This window comes from Salmo trutta, chromosome 11 (genome assembly GCF_901001165.1).
Source record: "Salmo trutta chromosome 11, fSalTru1.1, whole genome shotgun sequence".
NCBI lineage: Eukaryota > Metazoa > Chordata > Actinopteri > Salmoniformes > Salmonidae > Salmo > Salmo trutta.
The window spans coordinates 16,228,685-16,242,264 of NC_042967.1; the positions used below are offsets into that span (position 1 = coordinate 16,228,685).

General features: G+C 43.2%; 1 protein-coding gene across 1 annotated transcript in view; it reads right to left on the reverse strand.

Moving 5' to 3' along the window:
• The window catches only part of LOC115202312 (methylcytosine dioxygenase TET2), a 57,434-nt gene extending 43,967 nt beyond the window's left edge, over window positions 1-13,467 (reverse strand). The window contains exon 1 of the mRNA XM_029766385.1: window positions 13,372-13,467. The gene's annotated coding sequence lies outside the window, so the exon portion shown is untranslated. The remainder of the gene's footprint in view (window positions 1-13,371) is intronic.
• Window positions 13,468-13,580: the final 113 nt, after the last annotated feature.

The window sequence follows — 13,580 nt, forward strand, 5'->3', positions numbered from 1 at the left end:
ACACAGTAATACAGTAATATCATTTGAATTATAGGCATTATGTTAGGTTACATCCAAAGCATGAATGCAGTGTGTGCCCCTGGACTTAAATGAATGAAAAATATTAGTGATGTTCTCCACCGCTTGAGCTCAGCTGGCAAAATATTGATATCCTTCCACCGCATTGGTTTCCAAGCAGCCTGACCTAAACGACTGTTGCTATGGTCCCTCTTTTCCCTCCACTCAGCTGACAGGAGGCACGTGACTCCCTCTCCTTATATGGAAGCAGCAGGATCACAAATCACTCTGAGTGAGGGATGCGTTCTACGAATGAAGGTTCCCAGAGAAGAACATTGAGTCACCACTAATCAAGTGGCAGATTCATTTATTTATCCTACCGTGCCATTTCTCTTACACCCATATATAGTTTTTTATGTTGCTCCCATTCATTTAAATGACTCATAGAGCTATATGAATCATTAATCATGTTGCACTACTATCAGGCCGTTTAGTAGGTTACTGTGCATAGCTGTACATATAGACTGTTATTCCTTTCACTGTGAATGTCTTCCCTGGCCTGTAGGCCTATAGTCAAACACATCTGGAAGATTAAGCAAAGGACTGTGGTGTGGTGTAGATAAGGGTCCATTATTTAATCAGTAGAGCAGGGGAGGACACAACAATTCACTCCACCAAGGGAATCAAAAAATAAAGATGGCCGCCGCTGCTAAAACCTCCTAAACCTGCTGAACCAGACTTTTTCCCCAATTCGCAATGTAAATACGTACGTCTGCATGAAAAACAAACAGCCTTGACATTGAGAGGGGGAAGGGATTGAAAGGAGAAGCACCAGCTGCCGCACCGGTCACATTCCACTGAGGAAACCTCATATCTGAGGCTGGGCTAGGCTGCTCGCTATGAGCCTTCAGAAGAAGTTAGTGATGTCATTCCATGCAAAGTATGGCCGTGGGTAAGGGTTATGCTCTTGAATGACATTCAGGACCAGCTGTCTTTGTGTGCTCCATGCTGCTCCCTGTGTAGACAACAGGGGAGCCACTTGGAGCCCTGGTAACCTTTTTCAATGACAGCTCCCGGAGTTGGAGGGAGAAGTCATTTTAGTAGGACGTGTGAAATGCCAGGGACCTCACGATACGATATGATCACAATACTTAGGTGCCGATACGATATGTATTGCGATTCTCACGATTCTATATGCATATATATGCATTGATGTTCCAAACATATTGCTCAGTATACTGTATGTCTGCTGCAGAAACACAATAGAGAGCGTGAGCAAATTCGTTTTTAATCAGTCAGGGAAATAAAAGTGCTAAAAAAACATTTGCTAACTTTTTAAAAAGAAGATAGAGAACAAGCTATAGGATGAACAATACCAGCGTTGTAGTGCAGGTACAGCCGTCTACCTCTAGCTAACTCTATGTACAGTAGCATTTTATAGATTTTTTAAAACCGATTCTTGGAGTCAAATATAATAATAATAATAATAATAATAATAATATTCAGTACATTTTAGATGAAGGCAAACAGTCTCAGAAGAAGCAGTTGTTTATATGTGGTCCCTGTGTGGATTCCTCAATCATGGGGGGAGGATTGGGTTCCTCTTCAGATCATGCGACTCACTAATGGAGATACATTTTCAGATCTTAACTTTTTTTTTTAAATCACAGATCCGGATGCAGATTGTGCAGCTCGGTGCTTTGACAGTAAAATGCTTTCATCCTTCTCTATTGGCCTTAAAAGGATTTTACTTTGATTATCCAATTACACCCCTACTTTCTGGGATCAGATCTCTAGATATCTGATTCTTCCTTGTGTCCTTAGAGTAGACTTTTTGAGTTACTGGCATTGATTGACCTCCTTCACACTTTGGATGGGTTCTGACCCATAAGCCTTAGCTTCTCACCCTAACTCTGCTGGTTTGTGGTTGGGTTGTTCTTAGGGTAACTACTAGCCAAGCATCTTGATGACGTGTGTGTGTGTGTGTGTGTGTGTGTGTGTGTGTGTGTGTGTGTGTGTGTGTGTGTGTGTGTGTGTGTGTGTGTGTGTGTGTGTGTGTGTGTGTGTGTGTGTGTGTGTGTGTGTTTGTGTACTGCCACTCTCCACACACTCACACCCACGTATTATAAGCCACAGCTAGTAGTCAACCAGACTGTATCAGACAGCTAGTAGTCAACCAGACTGTATCAGACAGCTAGTAGTCAACCAGACTGTATCAGACAGCTAGTAGTCAACCAGACTGTATCAGACAGCTAGTAGTCAACCAGACTGTATCAGACAGCTAGTAGTCAACCAGACTGTATCAGACAGCTAGTAGTCAACCAGACTGTATCAGACAGCTAGTAGTCAACCAGACTGTATCAGACAGCTAGTAGTCAACCAGACTGTATCAGATAGCTAGTAGTCAACCAGACTGTATCAGACAGCTAGTAGTCAACCAGACTGTATCAGACAGCTAGTAGTCAACCAGACTGTATCAGATAGCTAGTAGTCAACCAGACTGTATCAGACATCTAGTAGTCGACCAGACTGTATCAGACAGCTAGTAGTCGACCAGACTGTATCAGACAGCTAGTAGTCGACCATACTGTATCAGACAGCTAGTAGTCAACCAGACTGTATCAGACAGCTAGTAGTCAACCAGACTGTATCAGACAGCTAGTAGTCAACCAGACAGATAGTAGTCAACCAGACTGTATCAGACAGCTAGTAGTCGACCAGACTGTATCAGACAGCTAGAAGTCAACCAGACTGTATCAGACAGCTAGTAGTCAACCAGACTGTATCAGACAGCTAGTAGTCAACCAGACTGTATCAGACAGCTAGTAGTCAACCATACTGTATCAGACAGCTAGTAGTCAACCAGACTGTATCAGACAGCTAGTAGTCAACCAGACTGTATCAGACAGCTAGTAGTCAACCAGACTGTATCAGACAGCTAGTAGTCAACCAGACAGATAGTAGTCAACCAGACTGTATCAGACAGCTATTAGTCAACCAGACAGCTAGTAGTCAACCAGACTGTATCAGACAGCTAGTAGTCGACCAGACTGTATCAGACAGCTAGTAGTCAACCAGACTGTATCAGACAGCTAGAACTCAACCATACTGTATCAGACAGCTAGTAGTCAACCAGACTGTATCAGATAGCTAGTAGTCAACCAGACTGTATCAGACAGCTAGTAGTCAACCAGACTGTATCAGACAGCTAGTGGTCAACCAGACTGTACCAGACAGCTAGTAGTCAACCAGACTGTATCAGACAGCTAGTAGTCAACCAGACTGTATCAGACAGCTAGAGGTCAACCAGACTGTATCAGACAGCTAGTAGTCAACCAGACTGTATCAGACAGCTAGTAGTCAACCAGACTGTATCAGACAGCTAGTAGTAAACCAGACTGTATCAGACAGCTAGTAGTCAACCAGACTGTATCAGACAGCTAGTAGTCAAACAGACTGTATCAGACAGCTAGTAGTCAACCAGACTGTATCAGACAGCTAGTAGTCAACCAGACTGTATCAGACAGCTAGTAGTCAACCAGACTGTATCAGACAGCTAGTAGTCGACCAGACTGTATCAGACAGCTAGTAGTCGACCAGACTGTATCAGACAGCTAGTAGTCAACCATACTGTATCAGACAGCTAGTAGTCGACCAGACTGTATCAGACAGCTAGTAGTCGACCAGACTGTATCAGACAGCTAGTAGTCGACCAGACTGTATCAGACAGCTAGTAGTCCACCAGACTGTATCAGACAGCTAGTAGTCAACCAGACTGTATCAGACAGCTAGTAGTCAACCAGACAGATAGTAGTCAACCAGACTGTATCAGACAGCTAGTGGTCCACCAGACTGTATCAGACAGCTAGTAGTCGACCAGACTGTATCAGACAGCTAGTAGTCGACCAGACTGTATCAGACAGCTAGTAGTCGACCAGACTGTATCAGACAGCTAGTAGTCGACCAGACTGTATCAGACAGCTAGTAGTCAACCAGACTGTATCAGACAGCTAGTAGTCAACCAGACTGTATCAGACAGCTAGTAGTCAACCAGACAGAAAGTAGTCAACCAGACTGTATCAGACAGCTAGTAGTCCACCAGACTGTATCAGACAGCTAGTAGTCAACCAGACTGTATCAGACAGCTAGTAGTCAACCAGACTGTATCAGACAGCTAGTAGTCGACCAGACTGTATCAGACAGCTAGTAGTCAACCAGACTGTATCAGACAGCTAGTAGTCAACCAGACTGTATCAGACAGCTAGAAGTCAACCATACTGTATCAGACAGCTAGTAGTCAACCAGACTGTATCAGATAGCTAGTGGTCAACCAGACTGTATCAGACAGCTAGTAGTCAACCAGACTGTATCAGACAGCTAGTAGTCAACCAGACTGTATCAGACAGCTAGTAGTCAACCAGACTGTATCAGACAGCTAGTAGTCAACCAGACTGTATTAGATAGCTAGTAGTCAACCAGACTGTATCAGACAGCTAGTAGTAAAGCAGACTGTATCAGACAGCTAGTAGTCAACCAGACTGTATCAGACAGCTAGTAGTCAACCAGACTGTATCAGACAGCTAGTAGTCAACCAGACTGTATCAGACAGCTAGTAGTCAAACAGACTGTATCAGACAGATAGTAGTCAACCAGACTGTATCAGACAGCTAGTAGTCAACCAGACTGTACCAGACAGCTAGTAGTCAACCAGACTGTATCAGACAGCTAGTAGTCAACCAGACTGTATCAGACAGCTAGTAGTCAACCATACTGTATCAGACAGCTAGTAGTCAACCAGACTGTATCAGACAGCTAGTAGTCAACCAGACTGTATCAGACAGCTAGTAGTCCACCAGACTGTATCAGACAGCTAGTAGTCAACCAGACTGTATCAGACAGCTAGTAGTCAACCAGACTGTATCAGACAGCTAGTAGTCAACCAGACTGTATCAGACAGCTAGTAGTCAACCAGACTGTATCAGACAGCTAGTAGTCAACCAGACTGTATCAGACAGCTAGTAGTCAACCAGACTGTATCAGACAGCTAGTAGTCAACCAGACAGATAGTAGTCAACCAGACTGTATCAGACAGCTAGTAGTCAACCAGACTATATCAGACAGCTAGTAGTCAACCAGACTGTATCAGACAGCTAGTAGTCAACCAGACTGTATCAGACAGCTAGTAGTCAACCAGACTGTATCAGACAGCTAGTAGTCAACCAGACAGATAGTAGTCAACCACACTGTATCAGACAGCTAGTAGTCAACCAGACTCTATCAGACAGCTAGTAGTCAACCAGACAGATAGTAGTCAACCATACTGTATCAGACAGCTAGTACTCAACCAGACAGCTAGTAGTCAACCAGACTGTATCAGACAGCTAGTAGTCCACCAGACAGTATCAGATAGCTAGTAGTCAACCAGACTGTATCAGACAGCTAGTAGTCAACCAGACTGTATCAGACAGCTCGTAGTCAACCAGACTGTATCAGACAGCTAGTAGTCGACCATACTGTATCAGACAGCTAGTAGTCGACCAGACTGTATCAGACAGCTAGTAGTCGACCAGACTGTATCAGACAGCTAGTAGTCGACCAGACTGTATCAGACAGCTAGTAGTCAACCATACTGTATCAGACAGCTAGTAGTCAACCAGACTGTATCAGATAGCTAGAAGTCAACCAGACTGTATCAGACAGCTAGTAGTCAACCAGACTGTATCAGACAGCTAGTAGTCAACCATACTGTATCAGACAGCTGGTAGTCAACCAGACTGTATCAGACAGCTAGTAGTCAACCAGACTGTATCAGACAGCTAGTAGTCAACCAGACTGTATCAGACAGCTAGTAGTCAACCAGACTGTATCAGACAGCTAGTAGTCAACCAGACTGTATCAGACAGCTAGTAGTCAACCAGACAGCTAGTAGTCAACCAGACTGTATCAGACAGCTAGTAGTCGACCAGACTGTATCAGACAGCTAGTAGTCAACCAGACTGTATCAGACAGCTAGAAGTCAACCATACTGTATCAGACAGCTAGTAGTCGACCAGACTGTATCAGACAGCTAGTGGTCAACCAGACTGTATCAGACAGCTAGTAGTCGACCATACTGTATCAGACAGCTAGTAGTCGACCAGACTGTATCAGACAGCTAGTAGTCGACCAGACTGTATCAGACAGCTAGTAGTCGACCAGACTGTATCAGACAGCTAGTAGTCAACCAGACTGTATCAGACAGCTAGTAGTCAACCATACTGTATCAGACAGCTAGTAGTCAACCAGACTGTATCAGACAGCTAGTAGTCAACCAGACTGTATCAGACAGCTAGTAGTCAACCAGACTGTATCAGACAGCTAGTAGTCAACCAGACAGCTAGTAGTCAACCAGACTGTATCAGACAGCTAGTAGTCAACCAGACTGTATCAGACAGCTAGTAGTCAACCAGACTGTATCAGACAGCTAGTAGTCAACCATACTGTATCAGACAGCTAGTAGTCAACCAGACTGTATCAGACAGCTAGTAGTCAACCAGACTGTATCAGACAGCTAGTAGTCAACCAGACTGTATCAGATAGCTAGAAGTCAACCAGACTGTATCAGACAGCTAGTAGTCAACCAGACTGTATCAGACAGCTAGTAGTCAACCATACTGTATCAGACAGCTGGTAGTCAACCAGACTGTATCAGACAGCTAGTAGTCAACCAGACTGTATCAGACAGCTAGTAGTCAACCAGACTGTATCAGACAGCTAGTAGTCAACCAGACTGTATCAGACAGCTAGTAGTCAACCAGACTGTATCAGACAGCTAGTAGTCAACCAGACAGCTAGTAGTCAACCAGACTGTATCAGACAGCTAGTAGTCAACCAGACTGTATCAGACAGCTAGTAGTCAACCAGACTGTATCAGACAGCTAGTAGTCAACCAGACTGTATCAGACAGCTAGTAGTCAACCAGACAGCTAGTAGTCAACCAGACTGTATCAGACAGCTAGTAGTCAACCAGACTGTATCAGACAGCTAGTAGTCAACCAGACTGTATCAGACAGCTAGTAGTCAACCATACTGTATCAGACAGCTAGTAGTCAACCAGACTGTATCAGACAGCTAGTAGTCAACCATACTGTATCAGACAGCTAGTAGTCAACCAGACTGTATCAGATAGCTAGAAGTCAACCAGACTGTATCAGACAGCTAGTAGTCAACCAGACTGTATCAGACAGCTAGTAGTCAACCATACTGTGTCAGACAGCTGGTAGTCAACCAGACTGTATCAGACAGCTAGTAGTCGACCAGACTGTATCAGACAGCTAGTAGTCAACCAGACTGTATCAGACAGCTAGTAGTCAACCAGACTGTATCAGACAGCTAGTAGTCAACCAGACTGTATCAGACAGCTAGTAGTCAACCAGACAGCTAGTAGTCAACCAGACTGTATCAGACAGCTAGTAGTCAACCAGACTGTATCAGACAGCTAGTAGTCAACCAGACTGTATCAGACAGCTAGTAGTCAACCAGACTGTATCAGACAGCTAGTAGTCAACCATACTGTATCACCACCACAACACCCCTGCCGAGTTACAATGAATCAATCTTACACACACACACACACACACACACACACACACACACACACACACACACACACACACACACACACACACACACACACACACACACACACACCATATTAACATGTTTGATTTGGGGTTTAAAGTATTTTAATTCATGACAACTACAGTCTAAAATTTGGTCTTTGATGAAAACAAATTCCCCTGGTGCTGTTTTATATCTGTATTGGATTTAGACACTGTAGTGTAGTGTTCAGTTGTTTTATCTAACCCTGAACTCTCTGAACTTTGCTAATCCAACCTAGTCAGAACTCTACCCAGCTTGGCTATATTTGGAGTTGTAAGGCAATACTAGGGCAACTCCACTCACTCAGTCACGTGGTGGTTTTGACTTACTCTACATTCTTGACAAAGGGAAAATTAACTCGTTTGCCATTTGCACAGCTGGTAACAGTAAATATCCTTCCAGATTTGAGAAAACCACATTTGCTATTGAATTGACACCTCTTCAAATAGTCTGCCTCATCAAAAGGCAACATAGAGGAAACCAACACGAAAGATTCTCGGAAGGGGAGATATTAAAGTGAAAGAAATCTAAACGCCTTCAGAGGTGTGTGTTTGATACTCCAATATTCCGCTTTTTGGGGTTTCATTTCTGCCATGACTTCAGCCACAGTAAACCTCTTTCCTTTATTCATCTGAGAAAGGCTCAACCAGTAAAAGTTACAACCAGTGAGTAATTACAAGAAAAGCACCTAGTCATTCCATGCGCTGAGCAAACTGAATACCCGTTTCTCATAACTTTTGTTTGATCTTTGGACTGAATATTGCAACACGGTATGAAAACAGATAGCATGCTTTTAGTTACTAGCTTGGAGCCAGCCGTACTAGTGTGTAGGCTTATTTAGCCGTTCACGTGCTCTGGAGTCTCTGCTGTCAGCGTGGCGGGAGCTCAGAGAGACGCTGACGCTGTCTTTAGCGTTGCCATGTTCTGCTTTCCAGACACTACCTTGGCCGGCGTCAATCTTCGTCTCTCGCTCACTCGCTTCACCTCTCCGCCTCCCCCCTTCCTTTCGCTTGTGGTGGCGTCGGGGACCGATGGCAGCGTTCAAATATCTTGAGAGCGGAGAGGAGCGGCCGAGTGGCGGGAACGGGGAAGAGATGCTGCTCGCTTTCGGAGCTGTTACGTAACGAGGTCTACTCTGGAATGCCTGGATGGTGTTTGTAAACAGTGGCGGCCATGTGCTCACACTCACGTGGAGACCGGAAAGGGAGTTCTGTCCTAGTCGTGCGCTCACCGGCAGGTCTCCTCACCCCTGAGGTAAACCCCAACCGGCTGACATCGATACACACTTCAAGGGCCAAAAGAACACTCCCTCCGGTCGGCCCGTGCCACTTAGTCTCAACGAGACAGCCTTATCACTCTGAAGCGTAGCCATAATTAAAACACAGACAGACGAATGGAAGGGCCAAGGCTTCTTTGAGAGAAAGAGAGAGAGAGAGTTACAACACTGTATATAGACATGTGTAATGTTTACTGTACATTTTTATTGTTTATTTCACTTTTGTTTATTATCTACTTCACTTGCTTTGGCAATGTTAACATGTGTTTCCCATGCCAATAAAGCCCTTAAATTAGAGAGAGAGAGAGCGAGAGAGAGAGGGAGAGAGAGAGAGAGGTGTTCTGTCGTGGGTAGAGATACAAGGTGTTGCTTAATCACAGGAAGAAGATAATTGTGTAATTCTAGCGATGAGTAACAACCAGGGCAGGGCCAAAAAGAAAAACTGTGGTTTCTATACCAACAGTCAAATGCCAAACGAGGACAGAAATGCATGGTGATCTTTTGGGAAATGAAACTCTTTCATAATATTGTTTAGAAATACACACCATAGAAGCTGAAAAGCTAGAAGTGCCTCATTTGAACACAACCTAAAAGCCTTGTAATGAGACAATCTACAGAGGTTCTAATGTAAATCATAAAGTAGACTATCTGGACAACATGCACGTTGAAAGTAAAGGCCATGCACATTGAATGACCGTCTAAAGAAATTGCATCCAATACACTCGTGTAATAAGGCAGTAATAACCGATTGCAAGTTTTACCACGGTTCTTCAACTATCGAGGCTGTGAGCAGCAGAGAGCTAAATCAATATCTCCAGAGGTCAATATGAGACACAGTATGTCGCCATTTTGTCTGAGGAGGAGGAACGTGATCAACAGAGCCAGGTTGGTAGCTACACAGAGGCAATGCATTTTAAAATGTCTCTTAACCTGTTCCACTGTGTCATCGCTGCAGCAGGGTTACCGTGGCCTTTGGGGTCGAAATGTGATGCGTGGCCTGCGGTTGGAGGTCAGAGGTAAAACCCAGCCCATTGTGAATGGACAGCATTGTTGCAGAAACCATGGAGACTGAAACCACTGGACATTCTTACCCCCAAAGCTTGATATTGTCTTTTCTCCCTTAGATAACATAAAGGGGAAGAAGCAAGGGGAGTAGTCCAACCATACCCAGCTTTATCAGTGGGTGTGGATTGATGAGAACAGCCATGTCCATTGGTGTGATTGATCTTTCTGACTGGACTGCCCCCCCCCCCCACCCTCCTCTAGCCACCATGTGTTGACATTCTCCCTACTAGGATCTCTGGCGCAGATATGGTGCCTTTTTCCAATGCTGATGTAACAACACATGTGGTGTTAATGAAAACAGCACAAAGGGAAAATGGAGGTTGTGTGTTCAAGACAATATCTTGGCTTGCCAAGTGACTCCTGTCTTGTGTAAAGGCCTCCTTCTGTGGTAAAATTAGACAATCTAGTCATTCATTGCTTTGGACACAATATCTTACCCATAAATGAAGTAACTGACTTTTTTGTCTCGCTTTATATCTGTACTTATGATAGCACACTATTATCTCTTGATAGAAGTTGAGAAACAAACTATTGTATAGCAATCTTGCTGTCTGGTACCATCTAATATATCCATTGAAATAAAAATGTCTTCCTCGACTAACATTCTGCAGTATCAATGATGTAAGCAGTGCAATGTGTATTGAATTCAGTCTACTTACTGAGAAATGCAGTCAACAACTCAAGAAAGACACACTTAACTCAAAGACGAAGTCCATGTATCCTCCAATATTGGCTTGCAGCTGTTTGATCCACTACAAAATAAAGCTAGTTTTATCCTTTAGCTTAGGTTATTAAGCATACAGCTCCAATATGAATGAAGTAGAATTATTTTCACTCAAGGCCTATTTCTCTACATTATCTTATCTGGGGCAAATGAGCCTCAAATGGCACAATTAATTTCAAAACATAAAAAAACAGTATACTACCTCATCCAGTCAAAACAAACTTCACGAGAAATATGGAGTACTACGGTGCACTCCCCTAGTTACGTTAGGAGATAGGTTGACGCTGCGCAGTCATTGACCATGCTTACCAAATCAAAATAGAGCCGGAGCCACGCTGCCATTGTTGCATCGAAGGCTTTTGATGCCTTCTTCAAAATATAATTAAACTGTAAATACTTATATATTGCTCTCTGTTCTCTGATATCACGGAGGAACATTTTAGTTTGTTGATAGTTCTGTGGTAAAGATATATATATATTTTTAAATTCTCTGTATACTTTATATGGTGGAGTCATTGACTAAAATGCAGATGAAGATTTGCCTTAATCAACAGTTCAAATAGCTAGATTAGCTTTGACGAGCAACTGACATTTTTTGCTTAACATAACTGCATTTCCCTCCAATACGTTTCCCCCCGTTAGGTTAGCTTTAGCCTAATACATTTACCCTGGCATTCCAAGCTATCACAGGTGATATTAGTTTGTAGCACTTGGCTGAGATTCCTTCATTGTTCTAGCATTAGCATATGTTAGCCTCTGCACTGTGCACCTCCCCTTGGCTGTGGTGTTTATTTACAACAGCTCATTAGTAGCCACTTGTTGTGCTGTGCTCCCCCTGGGCAGGCATGCCTTACTTTGCATTTCACACAAACTACTACTGCTAGCTGCTATTGTGGGATGACCCCCGATTGAAAGTGCATGCAGGGCCAGCGCAATACACAAGCCCAAATACACAAATAAGGGCAAAAGATAGCAGGCCTTTATCTGTGTAATATTCTAGTAGGTCATTATGATGCTAATCCTAAATGTGGCCTGTTAGCAACTTCAGCAAAGATAACAGGAAAACAACACGCTCCATTAGCAACTAATTTGTTCAGGGGAAGAGAGGTGTTGGGCTAATAAAACCAGTCATCCTGGTTAGTGTAGCTTGGACGTGTGTAGGAATCCCTATTATTCGTTAGTACTGTATCTGACAGCTAGCATAGCATAGCTATGTACTGATGTCTAGCTAGCTAATGATGATGTGCCATGGTTTGTTTTCTTTTCAATTAAAGTCAATTTATGTCAAATAAATACATGACAAAATACGGCAAATTGTGACAAAAACAAATGTCAACAACATCGAATCCTTTCTGTTCATCAGTAAAACATAAATGCAAATTGAGATTGAGTAAATGCTAGAAACACCTCCATTACTGCCTTTGTATTGACAATAATCTGTTTATTAAAGGTGCTGTCTGCTGCGTCCTTGCATGGCAGTGCATGTGGTTTGCCCAGACACATTATCTCAGACTCTCACAAAAGACAACATATATCATTTTATGTGTTAAATGATTAATATGTTAAACAGTAGGAAAACTGTTTGCATAATGCAAAGCTAACATGTCCTAATATGTTATATTATATTATAGTTGTTGTTGTTCAATTGCTGGATTCTTAACATTTTCATGGTGACTTCATGGTGTAACAGAACTGAGTCAACTTCTGGGAGACACATTTGTTGGGGTCTAGTTGGGGAAAAAAATCGATTTCGGAAAAGACCTGCTTCCAGGATTCCAATTCTTGTGTCGTTCAGCTAATGGTGTGGTCGTATTGAGTTTCAATTTCCTTTAAAGCTTCTGACCTCATCATCCCTCTGCTATCCACCACAATTCTCTTCTCTCTTTTCCACTCCTTGGACTGCGCTGGCCTGCCTTTGTGTCTGCTTGTCATTCACCGGTGAATGCAATGAAAGCTGATTCACAGGATGCACAAAGCCAGAAGCTAGCTACTCTCCCCCGCTCCCAGCTCTCTTTCCCAGGCACTATAGTCTTAGTGATGGACTGGAGGCACAGCGCTGTTCTAAATTAGACCCAACAGAAAATAATCAATACAAGAACACAACCGTGAGACTACAAAGAAAAAAGGACAGAAACTGACTGCATGAATGATTTCTGGTTAAAGAGTCCTTCTCTATGATAGATTTGCAGAAGAAAATGATACATATTTTCCCTGTAAAACAAAGCACTCAAATAAAACATCAAAATAAGGACAATGGCCATTTTAGAGATTAGATATTTTTCAACTGGGAGCTAGCTGCTTCTCTGTTGCACTGAACATCAGAGGGATTTGCCTTGTTCATAATGCCTCAAGAAAAGTACTGAACAAGGTCTCCATTTTCTACACTAGACACATTCCTAAGGCTACTTGAGTGTCCACTGACCAACAGAGGCAAAAAACTGAGATCTCTCTATTTCAACTAGCAAAAAATAAAAAATAAAATTGTCAGCCATGTTGGAAGGAGAAGCTTTATCTAATATCCCCCACCTTATTAATTTAGCTAGCTCATGCTTTTGCTGAGGGAACATTAGCATGCCTTGTACTAAGCCACAGAGCCACCGAAAAGACCAACAAAAGGTCAAAAGGAGAAGGACAACGAGTGCAAAAAACAAACGGAGCTGAGTCTCACCTCTTTTTACGTCCCTCCACTTTGTAGAAATTCCAACAAACCGTCTGGATCTCCTCTTTAACAAATCCTAAAGGGCCGCCATCTTGCTTCCTTCTGTTCTTCTATGAAACAGACTATCCTCCAACATCAATATTCATGGGCCAGTCTCTGACGTCAACATCGACTCTTATCATCAGGAGGAGAAGCCCGGTCGGTCGGTGGTGTGTCCC